Source organism: Micrasema longulum, unplaced genomic scaffold (assembly GCF_059751315.1).
Source record: "Micrasema longulum isolate JH-2025_06_02 unplaced genomic scaffold, ASM5975131v1 h1tg000436l, whole genome shotgun sequence".
NCBI lineage: Eukaryota > Metazoa > Arthropoda > Insecta > Trichoptera > Brachycentridae > Micrasema > Micrasema longulum.
The window spans coordinates 491,907-506,942 of NW_028277636.1; the positions used below are offsets into that span (position 1 = coordinate 491,907).

A 15,036-nucleotide genomic window follows, 5' to 3' on the forward strand; every position below is an offset into this window, starting at 1 on the left:
GCACCTACATTTTAGTATAGGTACGCCAGATTCAAGTTGAACCAACATTTGTAACTACTGTTCCTTGAAAAAACTTTTTAACAGAACAAAGAACGTCGCAGACTGGAGATGAAAAGTGCACCAGAGACTTGTAAAACTTTTTCTAGTGCGTGTTTCTTTATTTATTAATTATTTAATACGTACCTCAGATACTTATTGACTTACCCGTTCCAAATAATATTATTTTTATTTAATGAGGAAGTTTAGTGTTATCTAATATTTTTCATTTGTTAATAGATCATTAAACTAAGCCAAAAAAAATATTTTATTTTTAAGAATCGTATTATCAGCGCTTTGATTTTATTTAATTTTTTTATTCTTCTTTCTAAGTTCTGCCGATTTTTATTGTTTTTATATTTTTTTCAATTATTTATATTTTCATTTATACATTACTATTAGGTATTAGCATACCATGTTCCATTTTGAAGGCTTGTAATAAAATAAAACAATGTTTGTGACGTAAAAGCAAACACAATACCTTGTAAAGCAAAAAATATCTTTCAAATGTCGTATAGTTATCATTTAAAAGAAAAAAAATTGGTGCTCATTTTTGAGTTTGGAAAAAACAAACACAACACATATTAACACCCAATCGATCCTTAATTTTAAAACATTTAAGCTTGTTGGTGAGTTCTCGAGTTCTCGATGGAAGTTCATTATAATTTATTGTAGAAATAAAAACCGGTGTCTGGATATTCCAAATTTGTGGATTAAAGTATCACTTGTCTTTTATTTATCTAATATATCCTTAATTTTATGATATAAACAAATATTTTTTCTATTTGTTTATGATTAAGTCTGAACTAATGAGAACTTTTTTTCTATTGTTAAGATCGGTTCAAAATTTCAACTAGACGCTACACATCATATCACTTATAGTATTTTTTAAATTGTTTAGAAGATTGAAGAATATATAACAAAGTTTCTAGATACCCCGCTCTACGGTATTTGTAAAAATTATATGAACTGACAGATGAATGGAAATTGAAATGAAAAGGACTAACAATAGACAGAAAGTTGACAAAAAAATAGCAACATTATAGAGTCTTTTTTTAAAAATCAAAAACTTTGTTCCCAAAGAGGAAAAAAATATTATGTATGAAGCCTATGTTAAATCTAAAATACGTTTTATTCAATAAATATGGGGGGAAAAAAACCAAAATGACATAAACAGACTACAACGACAGCAATATAAAATATTGAAGCTAGTATATGACCTCCCTTATCTAACACCAACTAAAGAACTCTTTTTTAATAACAATTAAATGTTAATGAACATTTTCAACTATCGTTTTCAATTTTTGAAATTTATTCATAAGTTAACCACTGACATCATTGAAGACAAAAAACTAAAACTAGAAAAAAAAATTAATAAACATGGACATAATACAAGAATATCAGAACAATGTCACATACAACATTTCAAAACAAGACAAGGACAATCGAGACTAAAAAATCAGTGACTGAGATTATACAATAAACTACCAGACAAAACTAAATAAAAGACTCGGACAAACTTTTCAAAAGATGTAAAAAATATTATTATCAACAACAGAGGAGATAAAATATTATTTTTGTTAAATGAATGCAATAATCCGTAAGGGTTAATAAATAAATTTCCAAATAAAAAAACTAATTTTAAAAAGGGAATAAAAGTGACAGGCTACAAACATTTGGACATACTAAAAACATTGTTGATGCCTTAATAAATTTAGAATAAGTACTTGATCCGTGTCTAAATATAGAACTTCCAAATGACTGAGTGGTGATTCAATTTAAATTTAATAAAAAGCAACCCTTACGCGTCACAATTTGAGAACCACCCCTAGAGCAACTACCCTGAATTAATCCATTCCTCCCCCTCTAGTTCAGACCGGTAGTGTAATTCTGGTTGTGACTGATTCTACCTCTGCCTTTCCCCACGGTCTCGTCAGGCTGCGGACTCGCGTATTAATTATGGATGGAACGCCATTCACACAACTGCAGTCACATTACGGGGACGATAGGATGGGGTTGCATGAAAAACCGAATAGCTGTGATATGTATAAAGGCGCGAACTCAATCGTATTCAACATAGATTTATTTTAAACCAATCGACAGTGTATTCGAGTAAACTTTATGAATTGATACATAAGTGGTAATTTATTAAAAAGACACAGAAAACATTTTCAAAATGATATCAAACAGGGAATTATTTTCCAAAAGAGAAGTGAGAAAGATTTTTTCTCTCTTGGTTTGGGTGTTGTGGAAAAATGTTATAACCTCCTTTCATATCCCTTCTATCCCACCCGCTGACAAGCCTTTAAATACAGGCATAGCGGGTTTTTTCTTTTTTTTTAAAAAAGATGCGGAGGTTTTTACGGATGGTCTGTTTTGGGTGATCCCGTGTAAAGAAAAATCACAAGCTACGAAGAAGATTAATGAAAAAGATGTCACAAAAGGAGCGGAATACCTACCATATGTACGAAATATTACTGACAGGATAGCCAAAGTGCTCAAGAAACAAAAAATTTCAGCAATATTTGGGAAAAATAAAGGACCCATTATTAAATCCAAAAGACAGGAACATCGTAAAAAGAGAAACAGCTATAAACTGAGCTGCCAAGGATGTGACAAAATGTACATTGTACAAACAGGGTACAGAGCAAAGAAAATAACCGATAAACATAAAAGAGCGTGTAAACTTGGGCACCCTGAAAAATCTACAATAGCGGAACATTTTTTAGACACAGGAAATTTTTTTTTTGCCTTCAAACCAAAGATTTTGCATCAAACTTGAAATAACAATACACGAATAATAAAAGAGGCAATAGAAATACACAAACACCCAAATAGCACGAACAAAGACAACGGGCTGAGAATAAAATCAACAGGGTTCAAAACACTTCAAAATGACACAGAATGTGCCTGCTGCCGACTGCGACACGGTACAAATTATTTGCACATAAGCACATACTTTTTTGGTATGTCTTAAATGCTTGCAGACTGGCTGGATTTCCTCCCTAGGGAGTTATTTATATTTAAATTTGTTGCAACAGAGAGGGAAAACATTTTCGAGAAGGAAATATGGAAGTCTAGGCGTTGTAAAGTGGCCACTTAAACCAGCCAATGACAGGTCATTAGCCATGTAAATGTCTAAACTTCCATATTTCCTTCTCAAAAAATGTTTTCTCTCTCTCTCTGTTGCAACATATCACATTTTTTTTACAAAACATTCAGTTTACCCTAAAAAATGGCTCTTGCAATGGTAGAAACGTCGGAATGAATTCAAATTACACGGGATTACCCAAAACCGATACATATCAACTCAATTAGAGACTTCAAATAAAAAAATAGACTTTCTTCACTTTATATTATAATTTATAATGAATTTTAAAAACTCTTGTCACTAAAACAAATTTACTTTAATAACAGCTTTGGATCAGTTTCGGACCTGTCCGAAACTGTCCTGATATTGAAAGTAAATTAATTGATTTATTTCACATGAAACATATTTTTTTTCTTTTTTATACAAACATCTTACTGGGCTTAACCCGTGTCGAGGCATTCATTTACATTATTTGTATTTTATGTTCCAAACATAAATAACAGACATGCAACAATAATTCCGAGTTCGAATAGACCACTGTTTTGGTGGGGTGACCATCTCAAGGCAGTTTTCAGGACCAAAAGACATTTTTTAACAAACAAATTAAATTTCCAAATTCAAAATATTTTCTGTATAATTAAAGAGTGCTATCTAAAAATATCGTTTTGAGAAAAACAGTTATTTGTATTTTGTCCGTTTTTATCAGATCAAGTGATATTTTTTATAAAACATGACAAAGTGATTTCATACTCAAGTCATGCAATTAGATAACTTTGGTAATTTTGGCAAACACCTTGGTAATTTGCCATCGTCAACATTCTTATAAAAATTAAGATTTTTGAAGGTATATTGAGGAAACATGTGAAATTTTTAAGCCTTATAGTTTAGAATTAAGTGTCAGTTAATGAACATTTTTTTTACTGGTATTGCAGCTTTTGATGGAATTATTACTTTAAAATTCATGAATATTGACTTAGGACTCTTTGAAAAATCATTCTTCAATCATTTTAATTGTAAAACCGTGGAGTTATATTGAGACTTAAATATTCATTTTTTAAAAATATATATTGAAAAAGTTGCTCTAGGGTATTTATTTCATTATTATGATGATTTTTCTTGTTATATTTTGTGTCACCTTGAACTATTAACTAGCAACTTGAATTGGAAGAATAATTGATTTTTTTCACATAAGTAGGCAATCAAATATCGCGATTGCAAAATAAGTATTTTATTAAATAAATGAATACACCGTAAATTGTATTTGATTATTCAATTACACACTGTATTTTAACTTCCGTTCATGTTTTATAAAATATTTATTATTTAACAAACGAACAACAAAACAGTTCATTCGTAAATAATAATAAAACAACAACCAATCTGATGGATTGCTTTCTAAACAAGTTTTTAAAAGCATGTACAATCAACAATGTTTATGTTTCATACCCACCATTTTTTTAATAAATATAAAAACTGTAAATCTCGAAATCCTTACCTGTTTTTTTTATGTCTCTTCCTCGAAATTCATGACATAAGCAAACACTTAAATGCTTTAAGAGGCTATATTTTGGCGCAAAATATTACGACTTCACACGGAAAATCCACCCCGCTTAAACCGTCCCCGCTGCGAACGATTCCGACCCCTACAGAAGCATCCCTGCATTATTTCTGTACAATTTTCAACACCCCATAAAAAAGGGGAGATTCCAGCACATAAACTCTACACACCGCCGAACTGTGATCAAAAGTCAAACCACGCACCGCGCCGTCAAAAACACTGCACAAAAAATGACGAATTCACCAAAATAACAAAAAAAAACGTTTGTTTTTAGTTTACTAACGCGCTAAAATGATGGCCGTGTACTGTTAAAAGTCGACTTAACAAATTATAACTGTTATTTTAGTTCACAGCGGTTGAAAATTTCGATTCTGTTTTCATTTTGACAATCGTTTTTCTGTCGTTTTCGACAGATTTTCTCGGCGCCGAAGCTTCCCGCGCAAGTGTTCTAACGGGACTGACATGAACTTAGCGGCGGCCTTCGAACAAAGCATTTTCCTCAGTGATGCCAACTGCGCGTGCGCTGGTTGTGGGCGGTGCGTTCGGGAAATTTCTTTCAGAATATTTTGAAGCTTGAATTCAAACCAACGGATTTTAATCGACAAAACGGGTGGTCAAATAATAATATATATTAAGCCGTAGATTGAAGGAGGAGATTTTTGATCACACAATTACGTTTATACCCTCCCATAATGAAACATACTATGAATGCATTAAGGGCATTGAAAAAAGATTGTTTCTTGTGAACCTAAGTGTAAAAATACAATTACTTTAATGTGATTATTATTTAACGAAATTTATTTTTTTATAGCGAAATTGTATAAGCCATGTTAACCTTTAAAACCTGTGCATATAAATTAGAAAATTATTAAAACTGTGATTATTTTTTAATCACAACTGAGCTTTGGGTAGCGGAATTTTATTTTTCTAGCAAATTTAAGGACGACGTATAACAATTAACTCAAATGTTCATTTTGAAATATTAATAATGTTAGTATAACCAATACAAAATATTGGAATATTCACGGTTATTCAATTATATAAAATAACAAAAATCTTTAAGCCTTTCAAAATTAATACATAAACAATATCGTTCGTCCATACTGAAATTTTAACAGAGATGGAAAACATTTTGATTAGTGAATAAGGAATTTCAGGCATTTACTACATTTCCGAATGTATAAACTGTTCGATTAATAAAAATAAAAAAATGTAAAAAAAAACTTTGCTATAAACTATTTAATAATTCACTGTATTTTTTAAAAGTTTAATATTCTTTATTTCCATTTATATATTTTAAGCATGAAACTCAATAACTTTAAAAAAAATTTTTTTAATTGAAATTTTAAATTTTAACTTTAAATTCATAGAATTATAATAGCCCAGAAACCGCGTACGCACATTAAACTGAAGCCAAGTAAACTACTTATATATTTTTTTGTTTTACGTTTTGGCATTAGTTAAGAGACTGTGAGGAAATCGTTTAGTACGCAACAACTGCCGATTTAAATTTAATTACACCGTGTTATGTCGTTTTTAAGTGTGAGAATACTGCTGGGATTAAAAGGGAATAGGGTGGGATCACATTTCATGTCTAAGTAGCGAATTCACAAATTATGTTATTTAAGAATTCGATTATTTTACTGTCTTTCAGATTGTTTAATAAAACAAGGTGGACATTTTGTTAGCATTACCAGGGTTGTCGAATTTTTTACCTGGCTTTCTATTTTGTATTAAAAAGCCTTATATTAAACTGTAGTAATTTTTTAATTTACTTCAACAGAGAGGGAAAACATTTTTGAGTAGAAAATATGGAAGTCTAGGCATTTACAGGGCTTATGACCTGTCATTGGCTGGTTTAAGTGACCACTTTACACACTCTGTAACATTCACCATTCTGCCTATTTTTAAACATCCACATTTCCTTAACTCTTCCATCTGTTGACTTTTGTGAAGTAAAAGAGCTGAAACCTTTATCACGTGGGTGGGGTTCATCCGGCTGAACCAAATCACCTACAAGGCAACGCCTAAATACAATTTTCCAATTTTCACACTTCTTCTTTTACCAGGTAGTAATTCAACAATGTTTGAGTATGTCTAAATACTTGCAGACTGGCTAATTTTCTTCCCTAGGGAGTCATTCACATTTAAATTTACTTCAACAGAGAAGGAAAACATTTTTGAGAAGGGAATATGGAAGTCTAGGCATTTACAGGGCTTATGACCTGTTGCTGGCTGGTTTAAGTGACCACTTTACACACTGTGTAACATTCACCATTCTGCCCATGTTTGAACATCTTTAAGTTTAAGTGGCCACTTTACACACTGTGTAACATTTACCATTCTGATAATGTTTTAACATCCACATTTCCTCAACTGTTCCATTTATTGACTTTTGTAATGTAAAAGAGCTGAAATCTTTATCACGATGCCTCCTGAGAGCCTTAACCACGCTTGCCTACTTTGCAAGGCATCAGGTTCTCGACGTCCTGGACGTCCACTGCTGACTGTTCGTCGGCAGTTCATGTTTAAGCTACGAGACGCAAACCTGACTTGGAAGGATGCACAAGAGTAGGCAGCCGTCAGAGATGCCTGGAGGATCTTCGTGGAAACTTTATGCTCCAACTAGGGAGCGGACATGGAATGATGATGATGATTTTTAGCTAAAAATAATACTATAGAGCAGTAATCTATATGTGGAATAATTGTAGTTAAATGTATGAGTTTTGTAGTGTTTCTATCCAATGTATTCCTCAATCTACCGAGGAAGAATATTTTATTAGATTTTTTTTTTAAATACGTTCAAAGTTTGCATCCAAAGTTAATTTCGAGTCTAATATTATAAATTATTTAACTGCTAACACAGAATTACACACAGTCGAGTAATAACCGCCTATACGCTCTGGCGTTTAATCAACCAGGGTTCTTGCGGTAATTTTAACGAAAATCATGCTGTATAAATAAACTATAATAATAACGCTCTTCGTTACCTTATTTTGTTTGTTTAAAGGAACAGTGAACTGGAAATTTTCACCTAGGGGTAGTGAGAGGCAGAGGGTAGAAGGGTGGAATTATGAGTTCACGGCCGCGGGGCCTTTGTGGGTAAACTATATGTACCTATCCACACACAACATCCGGGTCACCTCATTAAAAATGCGTAAATGTAGAAGAAAATATATCACAAGCTAAACTGAAATACATTAATTTTAAAATTATATATGAAAACAGATTTGAAGAACATTCTATAGAAGTCTAGGCATATACTATATATATTGAGTTTTTCTACTGACATTTCTTGGTGGAACTGCATTTTAATTATAATAAATATAATATACAGGTCTGTTATTAGCTGGCTTAAGTGATCATCTTTCACACAGTGTTACACTTACCATCTTGTCTATGTTTGAACATCTATATTGTTTAAATCTTCCAACTGTTGATCTTTGTGACGTTAAAGAGCTAAAACCTTGAATTTAATTTAATTGTAATTCTGCAATTTATTTTTATACATTTTTTGCTATTTTTTTTTTCATTTTTACAACAAATGTTACAAGCACACTATTACATAAATTAAAAATAATCTTTCAGAGGCATAATCTGCCCGGAAAATCTTTTTTTATATAATGGAAATAATTCAAATTTAAAATATCTAATATTAAAACATAAATGTTTGTAAATAAAAACGAATATGTGCACATTGAAAAAGGAGTTATTTAAATCTGTCTTGTTTACTCATTTTTTTAAAATATGTATAAAAACAAATTCAAGTTATTAATAACTATCATATTGATCTAAAGGAATGCATTGATCAGTTTCAGATCTATTATTTTTTTTAATACTTTTACTACTGACAATAAATTTATCTTAACGCTAAAAGTTCAGCTTCCTTTCTAATGTAGTTCAACATCAATTATTGAATAAACGGGTTGAAGGAAAAGTTTACATTTTGATTTTAAATTTTTATAATTAGTTTTTGAACGGTTCCTAAACGATCACTAATTTGGTGATCACAAACAGCCTTCAGGCCTCTTTGCCAGTTGCCAGTTCCTGTGTATCCTCCAAAGTCAGATTCGCGCCCCGTAGTTCTGATATGAATTAAACTGTCAGCATAAAACGTTGAGAACCTGAAGCTTTGTAAAGAAGGCAAGCGTGGTTAAGACTCTCAGGAGGTATTCGTAGAGCCAAGACCACCGTGTCACCTGATCCATCAACTGATGGCAGTTGTGACCGGAAGTTTCTGCGTCCGTTCTTTCATTTTTTCATTACTCATAAAGTTGAACCATTGCACACCCCGAATTATTCATAAAAAAATATTCTTTAAACTCTATATTTTGGTGTTTTGGACCCTAATGAGGTACCATGATTCGCAGTCATAAATGATAAAAGGTGTTCTACAAGCATTCATAAGTGGCATTCGGCTTACACTGTTTATAAAAACGTAACTTCCTTATCCTTTGTGACGGTGATAGGGTACATTGGTTTATCAACTTGTTATTTGACCGGCAGAACCAAGTCCAATCGGACATACCAGCCATTTTATGATAATTTCATACAAAGTAGCCCTTTCCCGTCATTTGGCAGTTTTTTTTAATAATTTTAATGGCGTGTCACCTTAAAGGTGTTATTTTGCCATCAAACGGCCAATTCAAACATCTTTAAAAAATTAAAGCTATCAAACCCAAGAAAAAGTTTAATTTAAATTTATTTCAACAGAGAGGGTGTAAAAACATCACATCAACAACTCCCTAGGGAGGAAACCAGCCAGTCTGCAAGCATTTGGACATACTTAAACATTGTTGAATTAACTACCTGGTAAAAGAAGAAGTATAAAAATTGGAAAATTGTTTTCAGGCGTTGCCTAGTAGGTGATTTGGTTCAGCCGGATGAATCTCACCGACGTTATATAGGTTTCAGCTCTTTTACTTTACAAAAGTCAACAGATGGAAGAGTTGAGGAAATGTGGATGTTCAAACATGGGCAGAATGGTGAATGTTACACAGTGTGTAAAGTGGCCACTTCAACCAGCCAATGACAGGTCATAAGCTCTGTAAATACCTAGACTTCAATATTCCCTTCTCAAAAATGTTTTCCCTCTCTGTTAAAATAAATTTAAATATGAACAGTTCCCTAGGGAGGAAATCCAGCCAGTCTGCAAGCATTTGGACAAACTCAAACATTGTTGAAAAAGTTTTAAGATAAATCATAAAAAAATAAAAGAATCTCATTTGCCAAGAAAATATAGATTTTCATAGAGGAAAATAATAATTTGAGTGACGCAATAGCATATTCGCACTAAATAGTACATAAGGTACTGCGTTGGTATTCTAATTGCAGCCTATTTGGATCAATTTTATCACATTGAAGGTTAGATGACCAGTCTTACGCTTAATGTGCCAGTCCAGAAATAACAAAATATTGCAGTATGAAACCACTTTAAAAAAACAATATTTCACATCTACTCTGTTTGGAATTGAAGCCAGTACCGCCATAGTCAAACTCCTCAACAGGTACACATATTCATTCGTTTCCTGTTTTTAGGATTTTTAGGGAAAGTAGATTTTAAGTTGAAAACATTCATCCGGGGTTCTGGTTTTACTATTTTATCAGACAGAGCTGATTATTGTTACAATGCAACTAAATTCATCGTGAAAGTTTCGAAATTATTATGCGTACAACGCTCGACCGTCTACCTTATACACCACCACCTAGTCACGTGAAGGATAAGAGAGGGGGTTGGTTAGCAATACAATGCCTCCATAATGCATAATACGGCGGGATGTTTGGCCAGTAGCCATCCCTAGGCTTGTACTCCTCATTACGGAGATTACCATACCGGGACCCTTTTATAAAAGGACTTTCGAGGGATGAAAGCGGAAAGAAAACAATTTATCGGGTGATTTTTTTATACAAATCGATCAAAGGTCCAGAAAGAAATACCAGTTGTGTCTGCTTTTGAGATGAAAATACTTTTAATTTTGGTTTATCCGGAATCATCACCCATAAACTTTCCGGGATGTTTCTACGGTAGAAAAAAGAAAAAAACTTAAAAAAACTTCTTTCTCTTCCTTAAGCGCTCTTTTCCTCTCTTTTTATTCCCTTTTTCTTAATTTTTTTATGTTATTCATTCATACAAATACATAAATATTACCAAAAAATAGAATAATAATGTATCCCAAACTCTATGAGACCAAGGGTCCTGTGTTGAGTTGGGATACAACAGAATGGAAAGCGGGAGCACATACATTGAAGACTAGTATCGATTAAAATTAATTTATATGCACATGTTGCAAGTTCTATTTGTGCATATATTTTTTTTTTAACACCTTTCATTTTACTAATGGGTGGAAGAAATTGCCAATGAGGAATTCCGCTGTTTTCTAATTTATTTATTTTTTCTGTTGGCGTACTATTTAACTAAGTAAAAATATATTTTTTTTTTTGTGCGTTATTTACAAAGATATGATTTTGTTACGTTTATCAAAACCGCGCCAAATAACTGTAAACAGTGTCACTTTTCAGTAGTGACGTCATGAAATGGTTGGCGTTCTTACTTTCACTGACCGCGGTAAGTTGTATTTCCCCAGCCAATAACAAAACTGACAAGAATCTATGGGATATTGCTTTGATGACTTCATTTAGTTGATCGAAAAATCGGTAGATCTGGCAACGCTGTTGAAATGTCAAAACTTTTTAATCACAAATTATACTCTTTTTTTCTATGGTCAAAACGTTCCTTACAAGGTGCGGGGGCTTTAAAGCGGAAACCGGAAATACAACACGTAGATATAAGGAGTGACGTCATTATTTAAGATTTTAAAATGAATACTGTTTTTAACATTTTTTATTTATTTTTGTGTGCGTTTTTGAGATATTTCATCCTACTCTAAAAATTTTTAATATTCACGTGTACACGAAAACATTTAAAGTTTAATTCCGGGTTGAGCTGGAATTCTTCATTAGCCTGTAAATGTACGTACAAATATGTACGTACTAAAAGTTAAATAAATTTCAATATTTTTGTCATTCATTCGTTCCATATGACCAAACCATCTAGGTGATCCTTAATTAATTTAATTAATTATACCAGTCTCAGATTTGCATTCTCGTCTTATATCATTCGCAACTCTTAAGACTCTTTATTTCTGACTGCGATACGATCCCACTTACACACACCTGAACACTTACTCCTACACTATACACATAAACACACATCTACACTAACTCTCATACAAATACACATAAACACACCCTTTTGTTGTAACACAATTTTATAATATGTATGATTCTTATTTAGAAACTTTGCTGGTCTGTCTTAAAACTGCATTTTTTTCATATTACTACATTCTTTATTTTTTCCTTTTTCTCTGCTGCATTGGCATGTTTTTATACTTTTAAACTACTTTTAATTACTCATATTATATATGTTAATAAAATCAATATATTGCTGCTCTTACTATAATGTGTCATTAATTTTGAAGATGTTTTTTAAATTGACCTAAATTTACTGTCTTATATTCCACTTAAAGATTCTTCTCATCGTTTCTTTGAATCCCTTAAAATAAATATGTGTATATTTATGTTATTCCTTTTTTTTTTAAATGTTATTACTATTTTATTTTATTTTTACATCTGAGCATGTTTTTCATTCTTTATTTCAATTTTTGATTACTTTTACAAATTTTCTTCATTTTTAATATTATTTCCATTTGTAAATACTCACTACAAACTACAAACTTTAAAATATCTTTGTTTCACTTAAATTTTAATTTTTAAACAATTTTCATTTATGTTTTTCTTTTTCCTTCTCTTTTTTATACTTTCATAATTAACCTTACATATAATTGCTTTTTAATATGGAAACTTCACTGGTCCATTAGAATTAAGTCTAATTGTGTTAAATATAAAACTTTGTAACTGTATGTTTCCTGAATAAAAGAAAATTAAAAAAAAAAAATAATCATAGTCGACCGTTTGTTTCTTTAAAAACAGAAAATAAACAAATAAATATTAATTTCCTACACAATCATCAAAGCGTTTTACGCTTTAGCCGTTCCAGTCCAGAAGAAAAAAAATATTTGTGTAGAACCACCTTGTATACCAAAATTTCAATTCCACCCTGCCAGAAATCGAGCCAAAAACCATAAGAATTATAGGCGAACGCACAGACCACTACACAACGAGGCAGATTTATCTTCACTCGATTATTTTTCTCGTGAGTTTTACCTGAGGTTAGCCATCGAGTCGAAACCGCTCGTTCAGGGTTCTGTATCTTTTTCTCACACATAACTGATTTGTGTATGTGACACAGATTTTTAAATATTATTTTGACAATAAATAGTTGTTTTCCCTACGAAATAATACTTAACTTTATACACCATTGCTCACTATATCAAACCACAACTTCCACACAATTTGCTGACGCATTTCCACCACATTACATCCACTTACATTGTAGTTTCGGGAACCCCCGATTTTCTTATTTTACTATTTATTTATTTGCACAACTATTTGACGATAAATACATCGGTGGATGGTCTAGTTATACAAAAATTTAAAAATAATACGGCGAGCAAACGTTAGATTACATTATTCCTAAAATATTTCATAATACTGACATATTACAAGATCATTTTTTTTATAATTCATTGCCCAAAAAAAATATTTTCAAAACTCGTTTATTTATCGTAGCTGCTCCAAATTTAATTTACTTTGTCCCCATTTAGATATTTTTTATACAAAAATTTGTGACTTCAAAAAAAACTTTTTGAAACACTGTAAAATGAAACATTTGTCACTGTGTAATAACTTTATGTTCCTTTAATTATGATTATTTTATAATAATATAAAAAATTTTCAATTGGACAATTATATTATGAAAAACCCTCTCCTCCACTCCTCCACTATATTTCCTCATCCCTTAACCTTCTTACGAGTTCTTTTTTTTTCTCATGTCTTATATAATATATTATTTTTTTCTTTATTGTGTAACATGTTCTCTCATTATATTTGTGAAAAACTTTAACTGGATGTATGTACTATTTTTTTATATGCTGTATTCTTATATAACAACTTTTGTTTTTCCTTACTAAATAAAAATAAAATAAAATAAATAAAAATCCAAATATATATTTTTTTATTGTTGCGAAAGAAAGATATATAATAAAGATATAAGAATCCTGAAGTAGGCCACATTTAAACGTATTCTAATAAGTGCTTAAATAATAACAATATGCGTATATAATTAAATAAATAAAACAACTTTAATTTTAACCACTTATTTTTTTCAAAATTCAAAGGTTTCAAAGCTACACAAACTTCTTTATCAATGAATACTTAGCTTTTAAATTCTATCGTATTTTATTATATCAATATTGTGCTTCGTTTGTAACTAATAAACCAAGTATCTTTGTCTTGTGAGGATGGGAAGCGTAATTTGAGATGGATACGCTCAAAACTAGACAGGAGTGGACAAAAGTTAATATTGTTTATTTAGTTATTTATCATTTTTTTCTTATTATGAATCGATTTTTGATTTCTAAGATTTCCACGTTGCATAATTTGAATATTTTATTTTCAGCATGAAGAACTTTTTATCCAGTGTCTTTATTGAAATTGTGATTTAATGATTTAAATAAACATATATTTCATTTTTAAATTGTTTAACACATATTTCTTTACCTTTAGTTTGAATCATGATTTTTTTTCTTCAAAAATTTTTTTTTCCGTATCATAATTAATTTTTTGTACAGAATTTTGTGGCTTCGCGTTTTTTTTTAAATGGGAGTCTGATTTTTACATTTTCTCCGGTATTGTGATCATATTTTTGATGGCTTTGATAATTTTTTTCCGGAATTCTGCGTTTTAAAAAAATTTATTATGTACACAAAAACTGAAAAATATTTATTTATTTATTCATTCAAAATATCACTCGTTTAAATATTAATGAACTTATTAAAGATTTTTAGGTTGTGCCCATGTTAAGCCATAATAATTAACAATAAAAAATACATAGTAAAATTAATTGTAATGACATGTGATGCAATAGAATAACAATCCAGAAAAACAAGGTATAAACAATGAAATTCCAAAGAAGACAATGTAAATATTAAAAAAAAACAGATATAAATATTAAAATATAAATTATACGAATTTAGATTTAAACATAATAAAAAACATACAAAATAACGGTATCATTAAAATCAATAGAAAAAATAAACAAAAACATAATTGAAATGATAATTGAGGTATGGTTTCTAGGAACTCGCTCTATACTATAGTAAGATTATTATTAGTATTAGTTTTATCAACTTATATGTTAGTAAACTTAACATTGAATCCTTACATTATATAT

At 30.7% G+C, this 15,036-nt stretch overlaps 1 protein-coding gene across 2 annotated transcripts in view; it reads right to left on the reverse strand.

The window, feature by feature from the left end:
- LOC148281564 (uncharacterized) overlaps nt 1–15,036 on the reverse strand; it is a 131,578-nt gene that overhangs the window by 77,817 nt on the left and 38,725 nt on the right. Inside the window, exon 1 of one of the 2 annotated variants that reach the window (XM_088226503.1) lies at nt 4,623–5,144. The exons of the other annotated variant lie outside the window; for it this stretch is intronic. The gene's annotated coding sequence lies outside the window, so the exon portion shown is untranslated. Of the gene's footprint in view, nt 1–4,622; nt 5,145–15,036 lie in introns of those variants that run through there. 2 annotated transcript variants of the gene reach the window in all.